Below are 14,271 nucleotides of genomic sequence, written 5' to 3' on the forward strand. Positions count from 1 at the left end.
TTTTTCTACACAGAGAACTGGAATATTTACAGCCTCAAATTTAGCCAGATTTGATCATGAGATTTCACAAGGTCATTCTTACTTACTGATATTTGAAGGGTGTAAATTTACACAGGCACATCAATATATATCACAATCATACACAAAATATCCTATCAATTTAGTGCTGCTGGGTGGAGTCCATTGTTAGACAATGATTCTAAATATTACCTAGAATCGCTCAGATCCCAGATGTGCATATACAAAGTCTTCTAATGTCACTTGCCTGTTTGAAAAAAGCCATTGGTGCAGGTCTCTCTCTTTTGAAGAAAGCCCTGCCTTAGCAGTAGAGATGTGTAGTTTGATCAGTGGTGCAAGTAGAAATATTTTCTTAGTGGTACTGAGTGCCGAAAAATTGGCGTGGTCATGTGTTGTGAGGGTGCATGGCCACATGCTGCTAGTGGGAGTGGCTACATGACACTAGCAGCGTGGCCACACAACAGCCCCCTTTTTTTTTAAATCTGGAGGCAAGGCTAAAAATATATAGTAATGCCTCCAGTATAATAGAAATATATAGTGATACCTACAGTACAATAGAAATATATAGTAATGCCCCCAATTTAATAACAATATATAGTAATGCCTCCATTATAACAGGATAATACAGCCACTGTCGCACTCCCAGTAACCCTGACAAAGTGGCAGGAGCAGTCATGCTGCCAAGCACCATGGTGCTTTGTGGCACATTATAATTGTGGTAATGGTAAAGTGTGTGGCAGCTGGTACTGAGTACCCATTGCCAAATTCTTATAGGTACTCCGTACCCGAGCGTACCTGCATACTTGCACCGCTGAGTTTGATTTTCCTGAAATACGATGTGAACACACCCAAACTTAGGGGTTCCGAGTTAAATCGAGTCCCAGTTTGGTATCACTTTGGGTTTTCGAGTGGAACCGAGTACCGGCTAGGGTCTGTTGTCCATTCGGAACTCGGATTTAAAAACTGAACTCGGATTTTGGATTGCATATAAACAGGTCCAAATTACACGATCATATGGATTTTTATCATTGATAATCAATGTTTTGTTTTTGTTTTTTCGATTTTAAACTGAACAGAAAACCAAATCTGAACCAAAACATCTGAGTGTGGTTTTGCCAAAACCAAAACACAATGATGAATTAGAACCAAAACCAAACCTGTGGGTCCGTCCACATCTCTAGTTACTGTTAGCAGGCATGAGGACAGCGCAAGTGGAGGATCCACTGGATCGCAAGGAGCTCTGTGTCTCAGGTAAGAATTATTCAGTATTATTGTTAATCTTATTGAAACAATTGTAAAAGTGCAATCCAGATGTTCACGCTGCTATTTTGTAAAAATACACCAGCTGTCACAGGTAATTACATTTGCAGGCAGGCTGGTGGGTTATTATAACTCTGCTTAATATAGAAAGCAATAGACTTCCACTAATCCGGTAACACCACAGTAGAGCTGCTTATACATGTTACACCACAGTAGAGCCACTTATACATGTTACGCCACAGTAGAGCCACTTATACATGTTATGCCACAGTAGAGCCGCTTATACATGTTACTCTGCAGCTTCTAATACAGAGAGGTGCTGCAGCAGCAGTTGGGGCAGAGAGAGGTGCTGCAGCATCAATGTAGAGAGAGGTGCTGTAGCAGCTGGGGCAGAGAGGGGTGCTGCAACAGCCAGGGCAGGGAGAGTTGCTGCAACAGCCGGGGTAGAAAGAGGTGCTGCAGCAACTGGGACAGAGAGAAGTGCTTCTGTAGCTGGGACAAAGAGAGGTGCTGCAGCAGCTGGGGCAGAAAGTGGTACTGCAGGACAGAAGTAACCCTGCTGCACAGCTACAAGCAGACAGTGAGACATATAAAGAGGGCGGCAGAGCTTGCTAAATCCGGGCCCTAGTCTCCAAGTCCAAGTAAGTGTGTGCCGCACTGCTTCTCCCGATCTTGCTCTGTGGCTGTCTGTACAGCGGATCACGATATAGTGGGCAGAAGGAGGGGTGGGTAGAGATGGTGGCGCGCCCACTAACTTTTCCGGAGCCACCCTCGCTACACCCCTACTCCCCATAAATATTATTATGGGCCCTAGCAGTGCACCTTTCTGACCAATCTTACAAAATAATGTTTATAATGCAAGTCGTCTAAAGCTGGGTACACACTGAAGAGACGTTGGAACGAATTCCCACCAGCCCAGATAGCCCGTACACCAGCCCATACACACTGGGGTGGCTTTAATGAAGGAAAGAATGAGCATGTTCCGTCCTTCATTAACATACTGCAGGACGCCAGTGATATCGTCAGGTTTGATGTGCAGCACATCAAACCTGACATCACATGCGTCCGCAGGAGCACGCATATTAAGCATACACACTGAGCGATGTAGGCAATATGTCATTCTGATCTGCCCAATCGGATGGCATATAGCTCATTGTGCGCCCAGCTAAAGAAACAAGCTCTCGATCTGTAAAGTTGCTTAAACATTTACAATTTTCAAAGCATTTACAACAATAAAGCATTTACAACAAAATAAAAACAGTAAATGGTGGAACAAAGAGTATAATACCCCTTTCACACTGCAAATGCCGAATCCCACCCGGGAATTGGAAACGGGTCCTTCCCGGGTGGGATCCGGCATTGGTAGCTGCTGCAGGCATTCCCGACCCGGCAATATGCCGAGTGGGTTGCCATAGCAGCGGGGGGTGGAGCCAGCAGTGGAGGTGGAGGCGGCGCTGGGAGATGAGCTAATCTCCGCGCCGCCTCTGCCTATCTAGTAAAAGGATCCCAGGTTGCATCGAACCGGGAGCCCGTTTACGCAGCCACTGACCCGGTATTCAGCCCGGGTATAACACTGCTTTATTCCCAGGTTGAATTGCCGGGTCAGACGACCCACGATTTCGGCTATGCCCCTTTCACACCGCACGCCGACCTGTGTCGACCCGGCAATATGCCGGGTTGATACCGGGTTATTTGTGCGGTGTGAAAGGGGTATAATTTACTACGGTTCTTGATCAGTAGTGCCCCGAATCTTACAGTATGTATCACTGTTTGTCATCCAATATCAATACAAATCAGGGACGTGCGGTGAGCTAAATGGCTCAGGAGGCACTGGCTAACCCCAGAGCCAGATTTACATGCAATATATGAGCCAAAGTGTACATCTGGGCATTATACACAGGTGCGGCAATATAAACTCCTGGAAATCTGGTGAGCTTTGATCAGAGATGTGTGGAAAGGATACACAGGTGAGGCACTGCCTCACCTGCCAAAGACTTTTTACTCCAGAGTTTGCGCTATAAAAATTATTAGAATAATGCAAAGAACATATTTCAAACAAGTTATCAGTATTTTTCATATATTTTTTCAGTCAAAACTCTGGTTTAAACGTAAGTATGACAGGAAAGGCTCTGCCTCACCTGCCTCACCCCACCGCACGTCACTGATACAAATATTTCTGTTCTATATCTGGCATCAACAATATTCACATTTTATTCTAACATTAAATAACCTTTCATGAAATGAATCAAGTAATCATGAGGTGCAGATGACTCTTCCATGTCTCCTATTATATCAGAGCAACTTTCGCTACAGTCCTCCTTGAGATAGAACTGATTGAACTGTTCCCCTCATTGTAGCTGGGTACATTTTGTTTGTTTATTTTAGCTAGTTCTTTGCATCCACCATGTTCTCGCAATGTTTTTGAAATAGTGACTTTGGATCTCAAAAGATTGCAGACTCTATTTAGTAGTGTTGTCAGGGAAACTCCAACCATGACAGAAAACTACCACTGCATTTGTTCCGAGACCACCCATCCACTAAGTAATAGATGGCAGCAAATTATATCACAAAGAGACATATAAATGTCATTACTGAAACTACATAGTAGTAAAACAAATTTCATAAAAGAACTCTATTCATTATAGTTATATACATACGATATCACGGTGGTTGGGATGCCGGCAGTCATCATACCGAATGCGGTATCCCGGCGCTGGGAATTCCGACACCTAAACACTGCAGTGATGTACGTAACCCTGCCTCCCCGCAGCCTAAACCTAACCGTCTCCCATCCACAGCCTAACCCTCCCCGGGGTTTGCTTAACCCTAACTGATCCCTCCCCGCAGAGTAACCCTAACCCTCCCACCCCCGCAACCTAAATGAACCCTCCACCTAAGCCTAAACCTAATCCCCGTCCCCGTCCCCTCAGTGGCTCACCTCTCCTGAGAGGTGGCAGTTCTTTGTTCGGGATCCCGAACAGACGCCTGGATCCTGAAATGGATTACAATTCCATCTGGCATCAACAATATTCACATTTTATTCTAACATTAAATAACCTTTCATGAAATGAATCAAGTAATCATGAGGTGCAGATGACTCTTCCATGTCTCCTATTATATCAGAGCAACTTTCGCTACAGTCCTCCTTGAGATAGAACTGATTGAACTGTTCCCCTCATTGTAGCTGGGTACATTTTGTTTGTTTATTTTAGCTAGTTCTTTGCATCCACCATGTTCTCGCAATGTTTTGAAATAGGATCCAGGCGTCTGTATTTCAAGCAGTGTCCGGATTACGGAGTCGGGATTCCGAATGCTTGGATGCTGATTGCATCCCCATAACACAACTACTGTACAATTATTACAAAGTCAAAGGACTTAATGATATTTGCAAGTTTATCCCTGTCATTAATTTACATGCATGGGGACATGTAAAAAGCACACATGCAATTACATGACTTACTGTATGTACACATTTTCTATGCTTTAAAATGTTCAGATTTTTCGAGTTTGACCTTCAGCACAATTTATTTTACATTTTAGATGCAGCACTTTCATATATTCTGATTTTCTAGGCATTAAAAATCTATATTTTTCTAAAGGATAAATTATATGAAATAAATGTATGGAAATTAAATTCAGTAAGTGCCACCACAGGGTCACAGATGACCTACAGTATTTAGGTGCATCGGCTCAGCAGCAAGGTCAGTGGCGTAACTAGAAATTTTTCTCCCCCAAGCCAAAACATTCTCTGGCGCTAACCCCCCAACACACACACACAAGTGCTATTAGAAAAGTGATGAATATGCGCGTGCAGCAAAAAAGGTGCGTGGCCTTGCTGGAATGGGTGTGGCTTTGCATAAAGGGGCGTGTCATTGCAGGAAAAGACTGCCTTATACCTCAGTTTTGCAACCTGCACGCCCAGACGTTGGCCACCACAGGAAAAAAAATAATCCTGATTCATGCTCCTTACATTATTTGTCATTTTTCCTCCTTATAGTAATGCCCAGTATACATTATGCTACATACTGCAATGGCCCTTAGACATTATGCCACACACGATAATGCACATTACACAATATGCCACATACCGTAATGCCCCTGACACATTATGCCACACACCGTAATGCCTGTGACACATTATGCCACGCATCGCAATGTCCGTTATACATTATGCTACACACTGCAATGCCCCTGAGACATTATACCACAATGCCACAATGACATTATACCCCTGAGACATTATACCACAGTGATATAGTATACCACACACCGTAATGCCTGTGACACATTATGACACACACCGCAATGTCCGTGATACATTATGCCAAACACCGCAATCCCCATTACACATTAGTCCCTACAGTAAGGCTTCTAATTACTTTTAAATTAACTGCTCATTGCCAGGGGTTTCATGCTCTTGGTTCCATGCACAATGCCAGGGGTTTTCATGCTCAGGGTGTCATGCTCATTGCAGGGTTTTCATGCGCTAGGTGTTATGCTTGTTACCTCTGGCATGTGCTGGGTGTCAAGCTCGTTGCCAGGGGGTAATATTCGTTGCCAGGGGTTTCATGCACTGGGTGTCATGTTTGTTGCTAGGGGGTAATGCTTGTTTCCAGGGATTTCATGCACTGGGTGTCATGCTCATTGCTAGGGGGTAATGCTTGTTGCCAGGGATTTCATGAGCTGGCTGTTGTGCTTGTTACTAGGGGGTAATGCTTGTTGCTAGGGCTGTGCTCCCAGTGCCACATATGCCCCCAGTGCCAGCTATTCCCCCACACTGCCAGATAAAAATATACCCCCATAGTGCCAGAAACACATATGCCCCCAGTGCCACATATGACCCCAGTGCCAGATATTCCCCCCACAGTGCCAGATAAAAATATACCCCATAGTGCAAGAAACACATATACCCCCAGTGCCCCATATGCCCCCCCAGTGCCAGCTATACATATTCCCCCAGTGCCAAAAATGCCCCCCCCCCCCAGTGCCAGGTACACACCCTCCCCCGCTGCTGTGAGTCTGGGAAGGAGCTGGAGGCGGGCGCTTCTCCTGGCTGTGTTCGTCCTGTGTCTCCAGCGGCGTGTCTGTCAAATGAAGTGCCGGTTCGTGAGCCAATCAGAGCTCGCAGGCCGGCAGCTGCAGCTCCTGATTGGCTGCTGGTCCGCGAGCTCTGATTGGCTCACGAACCGGCACTTCATTTGACAGACACGCTGCTGCCGGAGACCCACGGCGGGGTCTGCAGGGGCAGTAGTTACGCCACTGAGCAAGGTGTCCCTCAAACTTGTTTTCAGATGTTAACTAGCAAGCACTTCACGCAATATACTGTAGGCATACTCTGACCACTGCTCGGGGGAAGGGGGAGTCTGCATTCTGAAATACGTAGTGGAATTTGGAACCCAGATGGGAATGCTTGCATTGGCAAAAGTGAAAGTGTCACTTAAAGGTCTGCTTGCATTCACTTAATGGCCACTACCTTAAAAATGTATTTATATTAGTGATGAGCGGGTTCGGTTCCTCGGAAACCGAACCCCCCCCCCCCCCCCCCCCGAACTTCACACTTTTGACACGGGTCCGAGACATACTCGGATTCTCCCGTATGGCTCGGTTAACCCGAGCGCACCCGAACGTCATCATCCCGCTGTCGGATTCTCGCGAGATTCGGATTCTATATAAGCAGCCGCGCGTCGCCGCCATTTTCACTCGTGCATTGGAAATGTTAGGGAGAGGACGTGGCTGGCGTCCTCTCCGTGTATTGTTGATGCAAATATTTGTGCTTGCTTTACTTATTGCTTAATTGTGGGGACTGGGGAGCAGCTGTATATTAATATAGGAGGAGTACAGTGCAGAGTTTTGCTGATCAGTGACCACCAGTTTTATCCGTTCTCTGCCTGAAAAAAACGTATTATATATTATGTATTATATAGCAGGAGTACAGTGCAGAGTTTTGCTGACAGTGACCACCAGTATACATTGTCTGCCTGAAAAACACTCCATATCTGTGCTCAGTGTGCTGCTTTATTGTGGGGACTGGGGACCACCAGTATAATATTATATAGGAGTACAGTGCAGAGTTTTGCTGATCAGTGACCACCAGTATACGTTGTCTGCCTGAAAAACACTCCATATCTGTGCTGCATTGTAGATAGTATATAGTAGGAGTACAGTGCATAATTTTGCTGACCACCAGTATATAATATATAGGAGAACGGTACAGAAGGCCACTGCTGTACCTACCTCTGTGTCGTCAAGTATACTATCCATCCATACCTGTGGTGCATTTCAGTTTTGCAGTTTGCTGACCATCAGTATATAATATATAGCAGTACGGTACAGTAGGCCACTGCTGTACCTACCTCTGTGTCGTCAAGTATACTATCCATCCATACCTGTGGTGCATTTCAGTTTTGCACAGTTTGCTGACCACCAGTATATAATATATAGCAGTACGGTACAGTAGGCCACTGCTGTACCTACCTCTGTGTCGTCAAGTATACTATCCATCCATACCTGTGGTGCATTTCAGTTTTGCACAGTTTGCTGACCACCAGTATATAATATATAGCAGTACGGTACAGTAGGCCACTGCTGTACCTACCTCTGTGTCGTCAAGTATACTATCCATCCATACCTGTGGTGCATTTCAGTTTTGCACAGTTTGCTGACCACCAGTATATAATATATAGCAGTACGGTACAGTAGGCCACTGCTGTACCTACCTCTGTGTCGTCAAGTATACTATCCATCCATACCTGTGGTGCATTTCAGTTTTGCACAGTTTGCTGACCACCAGTATATAATATATAGCAGTACGGTACAGTAGGCCACTGCTGTACCTACCTCTGTGTCGTCAAGTATACTATCCATCCATACCTGTGGTGCATTTCAGTTTTGCACAGTTTGCTGACCACCAGTATATAATATATAGCAGTACGGTACAGTAGGCCACTGCTGTACCTACCTCTGTGTCGTCAAGTATACTATCCATCCATACCTGTGGTGCATTTCAGTTTTGCACAGTTTGCTGACCACAAGTATATAATATATAGCAGTACGGTACAGTAGGCCACTGCTGTACCTACCTCTGTGTCGTCAAGTATACTATCCATCCATACCTGTGGTGCATTTCAGTTTTGCACAGTTTGCTGACCACCAGTATATAATATATAGCAGTACGGTACAGTAGGCCACTGCTGTACCTACCTCTGTGTCGTCAAGTATACTATCCATCCATACCTGTGGTGCATTTCAGTTTTGTACAGTTTGCTGACCACCAGTATATAATATATAGCAGTACGGTACAGTAGGCCACTGCTGTACCTACCTCTGTGTCGTCAAGTATACTATCCATCCATACCTGTGGTGCATTTCAGTTTTGCACAGTTTGCTGACCACCAGTATATAATATATAGCATTACGGTACAGTAGGCCACTGCTGTACCTACCTCTGTGTCGTCAAGTATACTATCCATCCATACCTATGGTGCATTTCAGTTGTGCGCAGTATATATAGTAGTAGGCCATTGCTATTGATACTGGCATATAATTCCACACATTAAAAAATGGAGAACAAAAATGTGGAGGGTAAAATAGGGAAAGATCAAGATCCACTTCCACCTCGTGCTGAAGCTGCTGCCACTAGTCATGGTCGAGACGATGAAATGCCATCAACGTCGTCTGCCAAGGCCGATGCCCAATGTCATAGTACAGAGCATGTAAAATCCAAAAAACAAAAGTTCAGTAAAATGACCCAAAAATCAAAATTGAAAGCGTCTGATGAGAAGCGTAAACTTGTCAATAAGCCATTTACGACACGGAGTGGCAAGGAACGGCTGAGGCCCTGGCCTATGTTCATGGCTAGTGGTTCAGATTCACATGAGGATGGAAGCACTCATCCTCTCTCTAGAAAAATGAAAAGACTTAAGCTGGCAAAAGCACAGCAAAGAACTGTGCGTTCTTCTAAATCACAAATCCCCAAGGAGAGTCCAATTGTGTCGGTTGCGATGCCTGACCTTCCCAACACTGGACGGGAAGAGCTTGTGCCTTTCACCATTTGCACGCCCCCTGCAAGTGCTGGAAGGAGCACCCGCAGTCCAGTTCCTGATAGTCAAATTGAAGATGTCACTGTTGAAGTACACCAGGATGAGGATATGGGTGTTGCTGGTGCTGGGGAGGAAATTGACAAGGAGGATTCTGATGGTGAGGTGATTTGTTTAAGTCAGGCACCCGGGGACACACCTGTTGTCCGTGGGACGAATATGGCCATTGACATGCCTGGTCAAAATACAAAAAAAAATCAGCTCTTCGGTGTGGAATTATTTCAACACAAATGCGGACAACAGGTGTCAAGCCGTGTGTTGCCTTTGTCAAGCTGTAATAAGTAGGGGTAAGGACGTTAACCACCTAGGAACATCCTACCTTATACGTCACCTGGACCGCATTCATCAGAAGTCAGTGACAAGTTCAAAAACTTTGGGTGACAGCAGAAGGAGTCCACTGACAACTAAATCCCTTCCTCTTGTAACCAAGCTCCTGCAAACCACACCACCAACTCCCTCAGTGTCAATTTCCTCCTTACCCAGGAAAGCCAATAGTCCTGCAGGCCATGTCATTGGCAAGTCTGACGAGTCCTCTCCTGCCTGGGATTCCTCCGATGCATCCTTGAGTGTAACGCCTACTGCTGCTGGCGCTGCTGTTGTTGCTGCTGGGAGTCGATCGTCATCCCAGAGGGGAAGTCGGAAGACCACTTGTACTACTTCCAGTAAGCAATTGACTGTCCAACAGTCCTTTGCGAGGAAGATGAAATATCACAGCAGTCATCCTGCTGCAAAGCGGATAACTCAGGCCTTGGCAGCCTGGGCGGTGAGAAACGTGGTTCCGGTATCCACCGTTAATTCAGAGGCAACTAGAGACTTGATTGAGGTACTGTGTCCCCAGTACCAAATACCATCTAGGTTCCATTTCTCTAGGCAGGCGATACCGAAAATGTACACAGACCTCAGAAAAAGACTCACCAGTGTCCTAAAAAATGCAGTTGTACCAAATGTCCACTTAACCACGGACATGTGGACAAGTGGAGCAGGGCAGACTCAGGACTATATGACTGTGACAGCCCACTGGGTAGATGTATTGCCTCCCGCAGCAAGAACAGCAGCGGCGGCACCAGTAGCAGCATCTCGCAAACGCCAACTCGTTCCTAGGTAGGCTACCACCGCTTTCAAGAAGAGGCACACAGCTGACAACCTCTTACGGAAACTGAGGAACATCATCGCAGAATGGCTTACCCCAATTGGACTCTCCTGGGGATTTGTAACATCGGACAACGCCACCAATATTGTGCGTGCATTACATCTGGGCAAATTCCAGCACGTCCCATGTTTTGCACATACATTGAATTTGGTGGTGCAGAATTATTTAAAAAACGACAGGGGCGTGAAAGAGATGCTGTCGGTGGCCCGAAGAATTGCGGGCCACTTTCGGCATTCAGCCACTGCGTGCCGAAGACTGGAGCACCACCAAACATTCCTGAACCTGCCCTGCCATCATCTGAAGCAAGAGGAGGTAACGAGGTGGAATTCAACCCTCTACATGCTTCAGAGGATGGAGGAGCAGCAAAAGGCCATTCAAGCCTATACATCTGCCCACGATATAGGCAAAGGAGGGGGAATGCACCTGACTCAAGCGCAGTGGAGAATGATTTCAACGTTGTGCAAGGTTCTGCAACCCTTTGAACTTGCCACACGTGAAGTCAGTTCAGACACTGCCAGCCTGAGTCAGGTCATTCCCCTCATCAGGCTTTTGCAGAAGAAGCTGGAGACATTGAAGGAGGAGCTAAAAGAGAGCGATTCCGCTAGGCATGTGGGACTTGTGGATGGAGCCCTTAATTCGCTTATCCAGGATTCACGGGTGGTCAATCTGTTGAAATCAGAGCACTACATTTTGGCCACCGTGCTCGATCCTAGATTTAAAACCTACGTTGTATCTCTCTTTCCGGCAGACACAAGTCTGCAGAGGTTCAAAGACCTGCTGGTGAGAAAATTGTCAAGTCAAGCGGAACGTGACCCGTCAACATCTCCTCCTTCACTTTCTCCCGCAACTGGGGGTGCGAGGAAAAGGCTAAGAATTCCGAGCCCACCCACTGGCGGTGATGCAGAGCAGTCTGGAGCGAGTGCTGACATCTGGTCCGGACTGAAGGACCTGCCAACGATTACTGACATGTCGTCTACTGTCACTGCATATGATTCTCTCACCATTGAAAGAATGGTGGAGGATTATATGAGTGACCGCATCCAAGTAGGCACGTCAGACAGTCCGTACGTATACTGGCAGGAAAAAGAGGCAATTTGGAGGCCCTTGCACAAACTGGCTTTATTCTACCTTAATTGCCCTCCCTCCGGTGTGTACTCCGAGAGAGTGTTTAGTGCAGCCGCTCACCTTGTCAGCAATTGGCGTACGAGGTTACTTCCAGAAAATGTGGAGAAGATGATGTTCATCAAAATGAATTATAATCAATTCCTCCGTGGAGACATTCACCAGCAGCAATTGCCTACAGAAAGTACACAGGGACCTGAGATGGTGGATTCCAGTGGGGACGAATTAATAATCTGTGAGGAGGGGGATGTACACAGTGAAAGGGGTGAGGAATCGGAGGATGATGATGAGGTGGACATCTTGCCTCTGTAGAGCCAGTTTGTGCAAGGAGAGATTGATTGCTTCTTTTTTTGGTGGGGGCCCAAACCAACCAGTCATTTCAGTCACAGTCGTGTGGCAGACCCTGTTGCTGAAATGATGGGTTCGTTAAAGTGTGCATGTCCTGTTTATACAACATAAGGGTGGGTGGGAGGGCCCAAGGACAATTCCATCTTGCACCTCTTTTTTCTTTAATTTTTCTTTGCATCATGTGCTGTTTGGAGACAATTTTTTTGAAGTGCCATCCTGCCTGACACTGCAGTGCCACTCCTAGATGGGCCAGGTGTTTGTGTCGGCCACTCGTGTCGCTTAGCTTAGTCACACAGCGACCTTGGTGCGCCTCTTTTTTTCTTTGCATCATGTGCTGTTTGGGGACTATTTTTTTGAAGTGCCATCCTGCCTGACACTGCAGTGCCACTCCTAGATGGGCAAGGTGTTTGTGTCGGCCACTTTGGTCGCTTAGCTTAGTCACACAGCGACCTTGGTGCGCCTCTTTTTTTCTTTGCATCATGTGCTGTTTGGGGACTATTTTTTTGAAGTGCCATCCTGCCTGATACTGCAGTGCCACTCCTAGATGGGCCAGGTGTTTGTGTCGGCCACTTGTGTCGCTTAGCTTAGTCACACAGCGACCTTGGTGCGCCTCTTTTTTTCTTTGCATCATGTGATGTTTGGGGGCTATTTTTTTGAAGTGCCATCCTGCCTGACACTGCAGTGCCACTACTAGATGGGCCAGGTATTTGTGTCGGCCACTTGTGTCGCTTAGCTTAGTCACACAGCGACCTTGGTGCGCCTCTTTTTTTCTTTGCATCGTGTGCTGTTTGGGGACTATTTTTTTGAAGTGCCATCCTGCCTGACACTGCAGTGCCACTCCTAGATGGGCCAGGTGTTTGTGTCGGCCACTTGTGTCGCTTAGCTTAGTCACACAGCGACCTTGGTGCGCCTCTTTTTTTCTTTGCATCGTGTGCTGTTTGGGGGCTATTTTTTTGAAGTGCCATCCTGCCTGACACTGCAGTGCCACTCCTAGATGGACCAGGTGTTTGTGTTGGCCACTTGTGTCGCTTAGCTTAGTCACACAGCGACCTTGATGCGCCTCTTTTTTTCTTTGCATCATGTGCTGTTTGGGGACTATTTTTTTGAAGTGCCATCCTGCCTGACACTGCAGTGCCACTCCTAGATGGGCCAGGTGTTTGTGTCGGCCACTTGGGTCGCTTAGCTTAGTCACACAGCGACCTTGGTGCGCCTCTTTTTTTCTTTGCATCACGTGCTGTTTGGGGACTATTTTTTTGAAGTGCCATCCTGCCTGACACTGCAGTGCCACTCCTAGATGGGCCAGGTGTTTGTGTTGGCCACTAGGGTCGCTTAGCTTAGTCATCCAGCGACCTTGGTGCGCCTCTTTTTTTCTTTGCATCATGTGCTGTTTGGGGACTATTTTTTTAAAGTGCCATCCTGCCTGACACTGCAGTGCCACTCCTAGATGGGCCAGGTGTTTGTGTCGGCCACTTGGGTCGCTTAGCTAAGCCATCCAGCGACCTTGGTGCGCCTCTTTTTTTCTTTGCATCGTGTGCTGTTTGGGGGCTATTTTTTTGAAGTGCCATCCTGCCTGACACTGCAGTGCCACTCCTAGATGGACCAGGTGTTTGTGTTGGCCACTTGTGTCGCTTAGCTTAGTCACACAGCGACCTTGATGCGCCTCTTTTTTTCTTTGCATCATGTGCTGTTTGGGGACTATTTTTTTGAAGTGCCATCCTGCCTGACACTGCAGTGCCACTCCTAGATGGGCCAGGTGTTTGTGTCGGCCACTTGGGTCGCTTAGCTTAGTCACACAGCGACCTTGGTGCGCCTCTTTTTTTCTTTGCATCACGTGCTGTTTGGGGACTATTTTTTTGAAGTGCCATCCTGCCTGACACTGCAGTGCCACTCCTAGATGGGCCAGGTGTTTGTGTTGGCCACTTGGGTCGCTTAGCTTAGTCATCTAGCGACCTTGGTGCGCCTCTTTTTTTCTTTGCATCATGTGCTGTTTGGGGACTATTTTTTTAAAGTGCCATCCTGCCTGACACTGCAGTGCCACTCCTAGATGGACCAGGTGTTTGTGTCGGCCACTTGTGTCGCTTAGCTTAGTCACACAGCGACCTTGGTGCGCCTCTTTTTTTCTTTGCATCATGTGCTGTTTGGGGACTATTTTTTTGAAGTGCCATCCTGCCTGACACTGCAGTGCCACTCCTAGATGGGCCAGGTGTTTGTGTCGGCCACTTGGGTCGCTTAGCTTAGTCACACAGCGACCTTGGTGCGCCTCTTTTTTTCTTTGCA

General features: G+C 46.8%; 1 protein-coding gene across 2 annotated transcripts in view; it reads right to left on the reverse strand.

Moving 5' to 3' along the window:
* The window catches only part of CCDC170 (coiled-coil domain containing 170), a 242,599-nt gene that overhangs the window by 1,371 nt on the left and 226,957 nt on the right, over positions 1-14,271 (reverse strand). The gene's annotated exons all lie outside the window — the stretch shown is intronic.

Source organism: Pseudophryne corroboree, chromosome 4, assembly GCF_028390025.1.
Source record: "Pseudophryne corroboree isolate aPseCor3 chromosome 4, aPseCor3.hap2, whole genome shotgun sequence".
Classification (NCBI taxonomy): domain Eukaryota; kingdom Metazoa; phylum Chordata; class Amphibia; order Anura; family Myobatrachidae; genus Pseudophryne; species Pseudophryne corroboree.